We start from the raw sequence: 11,979 nt of genomic DNA on the forward strand, positions 1-11,979 counted from the left end.
ACCATTTAAGCATGGGTTTATTTCTGGGCTCTTTACCTTGATCTATGTATCTGTTTTTATACCAGTACCATGCTCTTTTGATGCCTATAGCCTTGTAATGTAGTTTGATATTAAGTAGGGTGATACTTTGAACTTAGTTCTTTCTCAAAATTGCTATAATTATTCAGTCTTCTGTGGTTCCACATAATTTTTTCTTTTTTAACAGGGACAGAGAGTCAGAGAGAGGGATAGATAGGGACAGACAGACAGAAACTGAGAGAGATGAGAAGCATCAATCATCAGTTTTTCGTTGTGGCACTTTAGTTGTTCATTGATTGCTTTCTCTATGTGCCTTGACCGTGGGGCTACAGCAGACCAAGTAACCCCTTGCTCAAGCCAGCGACCTTGGGTCCAAGCTGGTGAGCTTTTGCTCAAACCAGATGAGCCCATGCTCAAGCTGGCGACCTTGGGGTCTTGAACTTGGGTCCTCCACATCCCAGTCTGATGCTCTGTCCACTGTGCCACCTCTTGGTCAGGCTGTTCCACATAAATTTTCAGATTATTTGTTCTAGTTCTGTGAAAAATGCCATTGGTGTTTTGTTAGAGATTGCATTGAATCTACAGATTACTTTGGGTAATATGGACGTTTTAACAATACTAATTCTTTCTGTCTATGAGCATGGTATCTGCCTCCATTAATTTGTGGGGGTTTTTTCAATTACTTTCTTCAATGTCTTATAGTTTTCTCAGTTACAGATCTTTTACCTCTTTGGTTAAATTTATTCTTGGGTATTTTTAATTTCTCTATTCTAGTATTTTACTCTTGATGTATAATGCAACTATTTTCTGAATATTAATTTTGTACCACCTTACTTAGTTAATTTATCAATTCTAATAGATTTGATATAATTTTTAGGGTTCTCTCTATATAGTATCATGTCACTTGAAAATAATGACAATTTTACTTCTTCCTTTACAATTTGTATGCTTTTTATTTCTTTTTCTCATCTAATTTGCTGTGACTAGAACTTCTACTACTATGTTGAACAAAAGTGTTGAAAATGGACATCTTTGTCTGGTTCCTGATCCTGAGGAAAGCACTTTTAGCATTTCACCATTGAGTATGAGGTTAGCTGTGGGTTTGTCATATATGGCCTTTATTATCTTGAGGTATGCTATGTCTATTTTCATATGGCTGAGAGTCCGTATCATAAATGGATGCTGGATTTTATTTAATGCTCTTTCTGCATCCATTGATATGATCATATGATTTTTATTATTTATTTTTCTTTTGTGGTCTACCATGTTACTGATTTGTGTATATGGAGTCAACTTTGCGTTCCAGGAATTAATCCCACTTGATTATGGTGTATGATCTTTTTAACGTATTGCTGAATTTGGTTTGCTAATATTTTGTTAAAGATTTTTGAATGTATGTTCATCGGGGATATTGGCCTGTAATTTTCTTCTTCTTTTTTAAATATCTTTGTCTAGTTTTGGAATTCTGTTGCTTATTAATTGTATGAATTTGGGTTAGTCATTTTATCTCTTTGAGGCTCATATTCCTTATTCAAAATGTAGAAAAATTATCTGTACATCATTGTGTTAAGAGAATTAAATCACAGTTACACTGCTTCCTAAGTGCTTGGCCTTAGTCAAATTTCTAAAGCTTCTCATGGCTCAGTTTCCTTATCTGTGCAATGGGGTAATAACAGTGTCCACTATACAGAGGATTTTTGAGAGATAAAGTGCTTAGAACAGGGTTTAGTACACAAGTTCTATATAGTATGCACTATGTAAATGTTAGCTTTGTTGCTGTTCTTTGAATATGTATTAGCCACCTGCTTGCATTGTGCATGAGCTGTTTTGGGACTATAACAAGGTAGCAAAGAGTCAGTCTCCAGCCTGGTTGTTTAGTGCAAGCTGGAATTCTTACGGGTTCCTGCATGTGCAGGAGCAGTCTGGAGGCTCTTTAGAGGCCAGAGCTGCACTAAACTTTTAATGTAACTGTTGGGGATGCATCGGAGAGAAAGTAGTGCCAGAAATTTTTGCTGAAAAAGGAAAACAAAATCTTATAATGAGAAAATATTCTTAGGAAGCAACATTCCACAAATGTGGTAAACAATAGCGATCTTAGAAATAGGTTCTGGTGAGAGCCATTCAGTGATATGTTTTTTTTCTCATTTTAAAGTTATTAGTTAGTTTTTGAGTTTTATTTCTGATAGCCCTTAGTAATGTGATCCCCTTATGTTCATGATTTATTTTCCTTCATCTCTGAAAATCCTTCCTGGGATTAGGGGCTCAAAAATCATGCAGTTCTGCATGTTAACAGGAAATAGATCAAATGTTTCCCAGGGGACTCTTATCAAAGACTATCTCAGGAAGATTTTACTCAGTAGGTTGCCCCAGATATGCTCACTTCTTCTACACTCCCTCCTGCAATTTCCCCTGTGTTTCAAATTCAGGATCTTCAGGGACATTCAATTCAAGAAATGGACAGCATTTGATTTTGGAAAACATGTTTTTAGCCACAAAGCTGTGTTGTCCTTTATTTTTCTTTTTTTTTTTTAAGCTATCTTTAGCTCTATTCTTGATCCTGGATGAAGATGTAGATTTACAATCATGTTTTATTGGTACTTTTCTCCATCACATAAGTGATAAATTATTGCAAATCCATTTAGTCTATAAAAATGAAATACACAACCCACCGCCTTCCAGCATGCTGCTTGGACTGGCTCCAGCTGCTGTGAATGGCTACGGCCCTGCAGTTGGTAAAACAAAGGCAAATCCCTTTTTGCACTTGGTTCTTTGCAGGGGGATAGAGAGAAACAATGACCTGATGGACTATTGGCTCTCTGGATGCTACTAAGAGCCTCAGACAGACTTACCTCTTTTATTGCTCTAGGATCTTCTGTTTCTATGAGTATTGGAGTTTGGAGATTTTGTACCTATATTTTAGTTGGTTCTTGTTATAGACTCCAATCAGAGATAGCTTCCAATAATTGACAGAGTTTTCTTTTCTTTTCTTTTTTTCATATTTTCTATAGTCAGTGTTAACCCTTGTTTGGGTTACATACTCCTCTGGGAGTCTGATGTCATGAACTCTTTTCCCTTCTCACCAACTGTACTGATACTTAAACACACAGCAGACTCAGAGTGTTCACAAATCCCCGATCACCAATTCCTCAACCATTAACAGGTCCACAACTCTCTTACCAGATTTATTTTCCCTGTGGTTTTTCAAAGCATATGTTTGATAATCTTGTAATTTATTTCTCTTTCTTTCCAAAATAGAAGATTATTTCACTGAGAACTTGTCTTTTATGTGACGGTAAAATTAGCTGAGGTTTTTAAAAAGCAAGATTTAATTTTAATTTTATTTTAGGACACTTGTCTTTCTCACAACTTAATATTCTATAGCTCAGATTTAGAATCAGACACGGGTGTTTGTATTCTAAAATGTATAAGACTGTTTAAAAACTAAAATCCAGGAAATTCCAACATTAGTCTAGTTTTTCTCCAACTTAAATGTGAATGTACTTCAACTGATCTTCCTGCGGTTTAATATAATGCCAATTATTCTGTCCACCTATTTACTTTTTGCACTATATTTAAATTTTTATGAGAACCATAACTGGTCAGATTGCTTTGGTGAATTGATGCTGACTTGTTTGAACTGGAGGTATAAAGGATTCCTTATACCCATCATCTTCTACTTACATATGGTGACATTGAAAGACTCCTAAGTGTGGTTTCTAGAAGGTGCTTTGTCATTGGCAGGCAGTTATCGCTAGGTAAATATTGCTTCTTATTACCAAGCAGGAAATATTTAGCTTCATAAGCATCTACTTAGGTGCTTCATTCTTTGACTTAATGTTTTATATCTGAGTATTGTACACTTGACTGCCTTCAAACTCTCGATTCCATCATGAAAAATTGGCATCTACTTTGCTATTGCTGTGTTGATCAGTTACATGCTTCACCTTCCTCTCTGTCTTTGCTGTGCGTAGTATCCCCAGGGCTTGCTGACCCAGCCAGTGAAGCCTCCTTCCTTAGTGCATAATCATCACAAATCTAATGGTCACCATTCCTTTGACACGATCAGAATCTCTGAACAACTCACCATAGGAACTATGCTTTATGTGATATCAAGTAGTTAAAATTCCAGTAAGGATGTTTTTCTTTTCTGTGGATTAGTTGACCTACTAAGTCTATGGCCTAAGATCCCAGGCTTTGGTCTTAGGTAGGTGTGAGTTTAAATCTCATCTAAACAATAATTCTGTATAGGGATTATCCTATCTGTCTTATTAGTTGAAGATTAGAGATAGTATCTATAAAGCAAATCTTAGGTGCTTAATAACTGTAGCTGTTTTTACTATCATCTTCTAGCCATAACCTCTACCTCGGAAATGCTAAAGGGAACTCAAAGTATTTTCTGTTTGATTTATACAAATGTAAACTAGCAGGATATTTGACATTGGGCTAGGAGAGCCCATCACGGTAAGTGAAACCAAGAGTCAGTTGGAAATCAATTCTCATTTTAGAACCGTGGCTTTTTAGAAACACATAGTACAGACTTCTAAGGGCTAGACCATCCAAAGGGAAAGTTTATGTTATGTAGGAAAGATATAATGTGAGGAGATCATTAACTACAAGAAGAAGTTCTCACTGGTTTAGGACGAAGTTCTCAGTGGTTCTAAAAAATAAAACTCCAACCGCCTGACCAGCGGTGGTGCAGTAGATGGAGCATCGACCTGGGATGCTGAGGACCCAGGATCGAAATTCTGAGGTCTCCAGCTTGAGCACGGGCTCATCCGATTTGAGCGCAGACTCACCAGCTTGAGCACAGGGTCATAGACATGATCCCATGGTACCGGCTTAAGCCCAAGGTTGCTGACTTAAGCAAGGGGTCACTAGCTTGGCTGGAGTCCCCCGCACATACCTCCCCCAATGGAAGCACGTATGAGAAACCATCAATGAGGTTAGTTAAAGGTGCTGCAACTATGAGTAGATGCTTCTCATCTCTCTCTCTCCGTCTCTCTCTCTCTCTCTCAACAAACAAACAAAACAACTCCAATCAAATGTACCCATGAGTGCAAATAGACTGCCTACGGTGGTTACAGTTAAAAATGACTTCTTAATCTTTTGCAGCCTCACAGAAGACATAAGAAAAATGTTTTTGTTTTTGTTTTTGTTTATTATTAAATTTAATGCAGTGACATTGATAAATCAGGGTACATATGTTGAGAGAAAACATCTCCAGATTATTTTGACATTTGATTGTGCTGTAACCCCTCACCCAAAGTCAAATTGTCTTCTGTCACCTTCTATCTGGTTTTCTTTGTGCCCCTCCCCTCCCCCACCCCCTCTCTCCTTCCTTGCCCCATCCCCCATCCCCCAAACCCCCCCACCCCTGTTGCCATCACATTCTTGTTCATGTCTCTGAGTCTCATTTTTATGTCCCATCTATATATGGATTCATATAGTTCTTAGTTTCTTCTGATTTACTTATTTCACTCCGTATAATGTTATCAAGGTCCATCCATGTTATTGTAAATGATCCGATGTCATCATTTCTTATGGCTGAGTAGTATTCCATAGTATATAGGTACCAAAGCTTTTTAATCCACTTGTCCTCTGATGGACACTTGGGCTGTTTCCAGATCTTCGCTATTGTGAACAATGCTGCCACAAACATGGGGGTGCATTTCTTCTTTTGGAGCCACTCTATGGTGTTCTTGGGGTATATTCCTAAAAGTGGGATAGCTGGGTCAAAAGGCAGTTCGATTTTCAGTTTTTGAGGCATCTCCATACTGTTTTCCACAGTGGCTGCACCAGTCTGCATTCCCACCAGCAGTGCAGGAGGGTTCCCTTTTCTCCACATTCTCGCCACCACTTATTCTGTGTTGTTTTGTTGATGAGCGCCATTCTGGCTGGTGTGAGGTGATATCTCATTGTGGTTTTAATTTGCATTTCTCTAATGATTAGTGATGTTGAGCATTTTTTTCATATGCCTATTGGCCATCTGTATGTCCTCTTTGGAAAAGTGTCTATTCATTTCTTTTTCCCATTTTTGGATTGGATTGTTTGTCTTCCTGGTGTTGAGATTTACAAGTTCTTTATAAATTTTGGTTATTACCTCTTATCAGACGTATTGTCAAATATGTTCTCCCATTGTGTAGTTTGTCTTTTTATTCTGTTCTTATCGTTTTTAGCTGTGCAAATGCTTTTTAGTTTGATATAGTCCCATTTATTTTTCCTGTCTTTTATTTCACTTCTCCGTGGAGATAAATCAGCAAATATATTGCTCCAAGAGATGTTGGAGAACTTACTGCCTATGTTTTCTTCTAAGATGCTTATGGTTTCACGGCCTACATTTAAGTCTTTTATCTATTTTGAGTTTATTTTTGTGAGTGGTGTAAGCTGGTTATCTGGTTTCATTTTTTTGCAGGTAACTGTCCAATTAATTCTCCCAACACCATTTGTTGAAGAGGCTGTCTTTACTCCATCGTATTTCCTTGCCTCCTTTGTCAAATATCAGTTGTCCATAGAGCTGTGCATTTATTTCTGGGTTCTCTGTTCTGTTCCATTGATCTATATGCCTGTCCTTATGCCAGTACCAGGCTGTTTTGAGTACAATGGCCTTGTAGTATAACTTGATATCAGGAAGTGTGATACCTCCCACTTTATTCTTCTTTTTTAAGATTGCTGCGGCTATTCATGTTCTTTTTTGGTTCCATATAAATTTTTGGAATATGTGATCTATATCTTTGAAGTATGTCATGGGTATTTAATTGGTATTGTGTTGAATTTATAAATTGCTTTGGGTAATATAGACCTTTTAATGATGTTTATTCTTCCTAACCATGAGCACAGAATCTGCTTCCACTTGTTTGTATCTTCCTTGATTTCTTTTATCAATGCTTTGTAATTTTCTGAGTACAAGCCTTTAGTCTCCTTGGTTAAGTTTACTTCTAGGTACTTTTTTTTTTTTTGGTTGTAATTGTGAAGGGGATTGTTTCCTTAATTTCTCTTTCTGACTGTTCATTGTTGGCATATAAAAATGCCTCTGATTTTTGAGTATTGATTTTATATCCTGCCACTTTGCTGAATTCATTTATCAGGTCCAGTAGCTTTTTGACTGAGGTTTTAGGGTTTTCTATGTACAATATCATATCATCTGCAAATAATGATAGTTTTACTTCTTCTTTTCCAACTTGAATTCCTTTTATTTCTTCTTCTTGTCTGATTGCTGTGGCTAGGACTTCCAGGACTATGTTGAATAAGAGTGGTGAAAGGGGGCACCGCTGCCTTGTTCCTGATCTTAAGGGGATTGCTTTTCATTTTTGCCCACTGAGTATGATGTTGGCTGTGGGTTTGTCATAGATGGCCTTTATCATGTGGAGGTATGTTCCCTGTATTCCCACTTTGCTGAGAGTTTTGATCATGAAAGGGTGCTGGATTTTATCAAATGCTTTTTCTGCATCTATTGAAATTATCATATGGTTTTTCTCCTTCTTTTTGTTTATGTGATGAATCACATTGATTGATTTATGAATATTGTACCAGTCTTGCCTCCCCAGAATAAATCCCACTTGATCATGGTGTATGATTTTTTTCCATATATTGTTGGATCTGGTTTGCTAATATTTTGTTGAGGATTTTAGCATCTATATTCATCAGAGATATTGGCCTATAATTTTCTTTTTTTGTGTTGTCTTTGCTTGGGTTTGGAATCAGAATTATGCTCGCCTCATAAAAGGAGCTTGGAAGTCTTCCTTCCTCTTGAATTTTTTGAAATAGTTTGAGAAGGATAGGAGTTAGTTCTTCTTTGAATATTTGGTAGAATTCCATTGTGAAGCCATCAGGCCCCAGACTTTTCTTTGTTGGGAGTTTTTTGATAACAGTTTCTATCTCATTTGGTGTAATTGGTCTGTTTAGGTTTTCTGATTCTTCCAGATTGATTTTTGGAAGATTGTATGTTTCAAGGAATTTGTCCATTTCATCTAGGTTGTCTAGTTTTCTGGCATACTGTTCTTCATAGTATTTTCTTACAATATTTTGTATCTCTGTTGTGTCAGTTGTTATTTCTCCACTCTCATTTCTAATTTTATTTATTTGAGTCCTCTCTCTCTTTTTCTTGGTGATTCTAGTTAAAGGTTCATCAATCTTGTTTGCCTTTTCAAAGAACCAGTTCCTAGTTTCATTGATCCTCTGTATTGTTTCTTTAGCCTCTATTTCATTTATTTCTGCTCTGATCTTTATTATTTCCTTCCTTCTACTACATTTGGGCTTTACTTGCTGTTCTTTTTCTAGTTCTTTTAGATGCAGGGTTAGGTTGTTTTTTTGAGCTTTTTCTAGCTTCTTAATGTGTGCCTATAATGCTATGAACTTCCCTCTCGGTACTGCTTTTGCTGTGTCCCATAAATTTTGAGTTGTTGTATGCTCATTGTCATTCGTTTCTAGGAATTTTTTTATTTCTTCTTTGATGTCATTCTTAATCCAATCATTATCTAACAACCTGCTATTTAGTTTCCATGTGTTTGAGAATTTTTTAGCTTTTCTGTTGTGGTTCATTTCTAGTTTCATGCCGTTGTGCTCGGAGAAAGTGCTTCATATGATTTCAATCTTCTTAAATTTGTTGAGACCACTTTTGTGCCCTAACATGTGGTCTACCCTAGAGAATGTACCATGAGCACTTGAAAAGAATGTATATTCTGTTGCTTTAGGGTGAAAAGTTCTGAAGATATCTATAAAATCAAGTTGATTTAGTGTGTCCAATAAGTCTGCTGTTTCTTTGTTAATTTTCTTTCTTGAGGATCTATCTAGTGATGTTAGTGGGGTATTGAAATCCCCTACTATTATAGTATTGCTGTTGATCTCGCCCTTTAAATCCATCAAAGTCTGCTTTATATATTTAGGTGCTCCTATATTAGGTGTGTAGATATTTATAATAGTTATATCTTCCTGTTGGATTACTCCCTTTATTATTATGTAGTGGCCTTCTTTATCTCTTACTATATCCTTTGTTTTAAAGTCCAATTTTTCTGATATAAGTATTGCTACCCCAGCTTTTTTTAAATTTCCATTTGCATGAAATGTTTTTTTCCATCCTTTTACCTTCAATCTATGTGTATCTTTTGTTTTAAGCTGTGTCTCTTGTAGACAGCATATGTATGGGTCCTGTTTTCTTATCCACGCAGCTACCCTATGTCTTTTAATTGGGTCATTTAATCCATTTACATTTAAGGTTATTATTGATATGTAGTTGTTTATTGCCATTTTATTCTTTAAAGCTGTATACCTTTTTTGCTATATTTTTTCCCACTTTGATCTGATTACAAGAGGCCCCTTAACATTTCCTGCAGCATTGGTTTGGTTGTAATGAATTCCTTGAGTTGTTTTTTGTCTGGGAAGCTTTTTATTTCTCCTTCGATTTTAAACGATAGCCTTGCTGGATAAAGTAGTCTTGGTTGTAGGTTCTTGTTCTGCATTACTTTGAATATTTCTTGCCATTCCCTTCTGGCCTCAAGTGTTTCTGTTGAGAAGTTGGATGTCATCCTTATGGGGGCTCCTTTGTAGGTGATAACTTTTTTTTCTCTTGCAGCTTTTAATATTTTCTCTTTATTGCTTAGCTTTGATATTTTAATTATGATGTGTCTTGGTGTAGGTTTCTTTGGGTTACTCTTTAATGGAGTCCTCTGTGCTTCTTGAACTTGTGAAAGTTTCTCCTACAATAATTTAGGGAAGTTTTCAGCTATGATATGATTGAACAAAGTCTCTATCCCTTGTTCTTTTTCTTCTTCTTCAGGAACCCCTATGATGCAGATGTTATTTCTCTTCATGTTGTTACAGAGCTCTCTAAGAGTTTCCTCAGACTTTTTGAGTCTCTTTTTTTTTTTCTTCTCTGCTTTCATGCCTTCATTCCAGTTGTCCTTCAACTTGCTGATTTAATCCTCAGCTCTATCTATCCTGTTTTTAATTCCTTCCATTGTGGTCTTTATTTCTGATATTGTATTTGTCATCTCCGACTAATTCTTTTTTATACTTGCTATTTCTTTATTTAGGTGTTCATAATGACCATCCATTGTTGTTCTAAGGTCCCTAAGCATCCTTACAATCATTATTTTGAACTCCGCATCTGGAAGTTTGATTATTTCCATATCACTCAGTTCATCTCCTGAAGGTTTCATTTGGGTTGCACTTTTTTGTCTTCTCATTGTCTGTGTTTTGTTTGTAGAGTTGGTTGAGTCTAGGCTTGTTTGTTGTCTGCCTCCAGTTTTCAGTTGTGTTATTTCTAGATCTTCTTGGGTTGGTATCAGCTATTATTTGTAATCCACTTTCGGATTTGGGCAGCTTTGAAGTCTTGATTTGTTTGTTTTCTTAACAGGTGATAGTCTTGTTTACTGATCTCAGCAGGGGGCTTCCCTGAAACTGTATCCAGGAATGTGGTGGGTGTAACCTGAGACTCTGAAGGCCTCTTTCACCAGCTAATCTCTCTGGGGGCAGGGTGTTTTCTCAGCTTCAGTAGGGGGAGGTGTATCTCAGAGCTCCATGGAGACCTGAGTTACTGCCCCTCCTCCCCACTTCTTGTTTTCAGCTGTGTCTTGTTGCGCTATTTGGAGCTGGAGAGATGTCTGGAGATCTCTGATCTGGAAGCAATTCAGTACTGTTTTGTGGTGAAGGATCAGTCCCTCCCCCAGCTATGGCCGCCTCCAGCACGAATGAGTCAGCTTTTTTGAGATTGTCTCCTGCATTCCTTAGCCCCTCACAGTCTGTCCCTCTCTCTTTCCTTTCCACTTGGCAGATAAGCTGGTCTTTTCAACACACCTCACTCCCTGGTCGCCAGGCAAGTGGCTGTGAACAGTATTTTCTGCTCTTTTCCCTGGGGTGAGATCCCCTCTGGGCTCTCAGCCTCACCCCCCCCCCATTCCTGTAAGCAGGGGAGATTCAGGCGCTCCCTACCAGGTTTGTTGTGGCTTCTTCTTTGCTCCTTGGTTTTTGAGAGCTGTTCTTGTAGTCCAGAGTTGGTTTTTCACACTGATTTTTCCTAAATTGATTTGTATTCCAGTTTGGTCGTGAGAGCTGGGTGTCTGTGCGTCTGCCTACTCCGCTGCCATCTTCAGGTCTCTCCAGAAAAATGTTTTTTATTGTTGTTGTTGTTTCAGTTTTTCTGACTGAAGAAAAGCATACAATTCTTACCAGAATTCTGCTCTAATTGAAGTTTTAGGTTGATTGCTTGGTCTTTGAGACCTTAGTCCCATTTGTAGAGCTAGACAGTTTTTCTAACTTCCCATGTGGAATTAATGGAGAGCAAAGACCTGTATCTCTACCTCATTGGATACACTTGTCATATCACGAAAGGTACACTTTCTATCAGCTAAACCTTGGAAAGATTTGGGGCTGTTCTGATCTGAACTTGCATATGAGCAGGCTGTCCCAACCCGTTTTCAGGATGTCCCACATCTGGAAGAGAAAGGAGTGCCATGGGTTCCTGAAGGGTTAAAAAGGACCCAAAACTCTGGGGCCCACATTTAAATTTAGTCTGCTGGTTTTTATTTACTATAAATAGGCTCAGTAACACTTGTTAAAAGTCCAGGTGCCTTCTTGAGAAACAGCTATTTTATTCAGTGTTTGTTCAACTTAATCCTCTTGGGAAAAGGAGCTTGGACCAGGATGGACTGTTGAGTTTTCTTGGCCATAAATCCTGCCCCAAGCTCAGCTCAGAGGGCTGGGGTGAAGTGGTTTCATGTGGGCCATTCAGCTGGCTCATTTCTCAAGAACCGAAATGCTAAAGTTTTTGTCTGAGCAGTTGCAAATGGCTTCTTTTCTTTCCTCTCACCCTACTCTGTAGGATGCAAACTCTTTCTGTGCTTATGATCCAAGGATGCTAATGTTCCCACTAATTAGTGTGTGCCGGGTTCATTGCATATGGCTGTGTGGGTTGAATAGGGCACAACTCCAGAGGGTGCTGTTCACATAACTACAATGTGTTTGGTG

The sequence above is a fragment of the Saccopteryx leptura genome, chromosome 9 (genome assembly GCF_036850995.1).
Source record: "Saccopteryx leptura isolate mSacLep1 chromosome 9, mSacLep1_pri_phased_curated, whole genome shotgun sequence".
Lineage (NCBI taxonomy): Eukaryota > Metazoa > Chordata > Mammalia > Chiroptera > Emballonuridae > Saccopteryx > Saccopteryx leptura.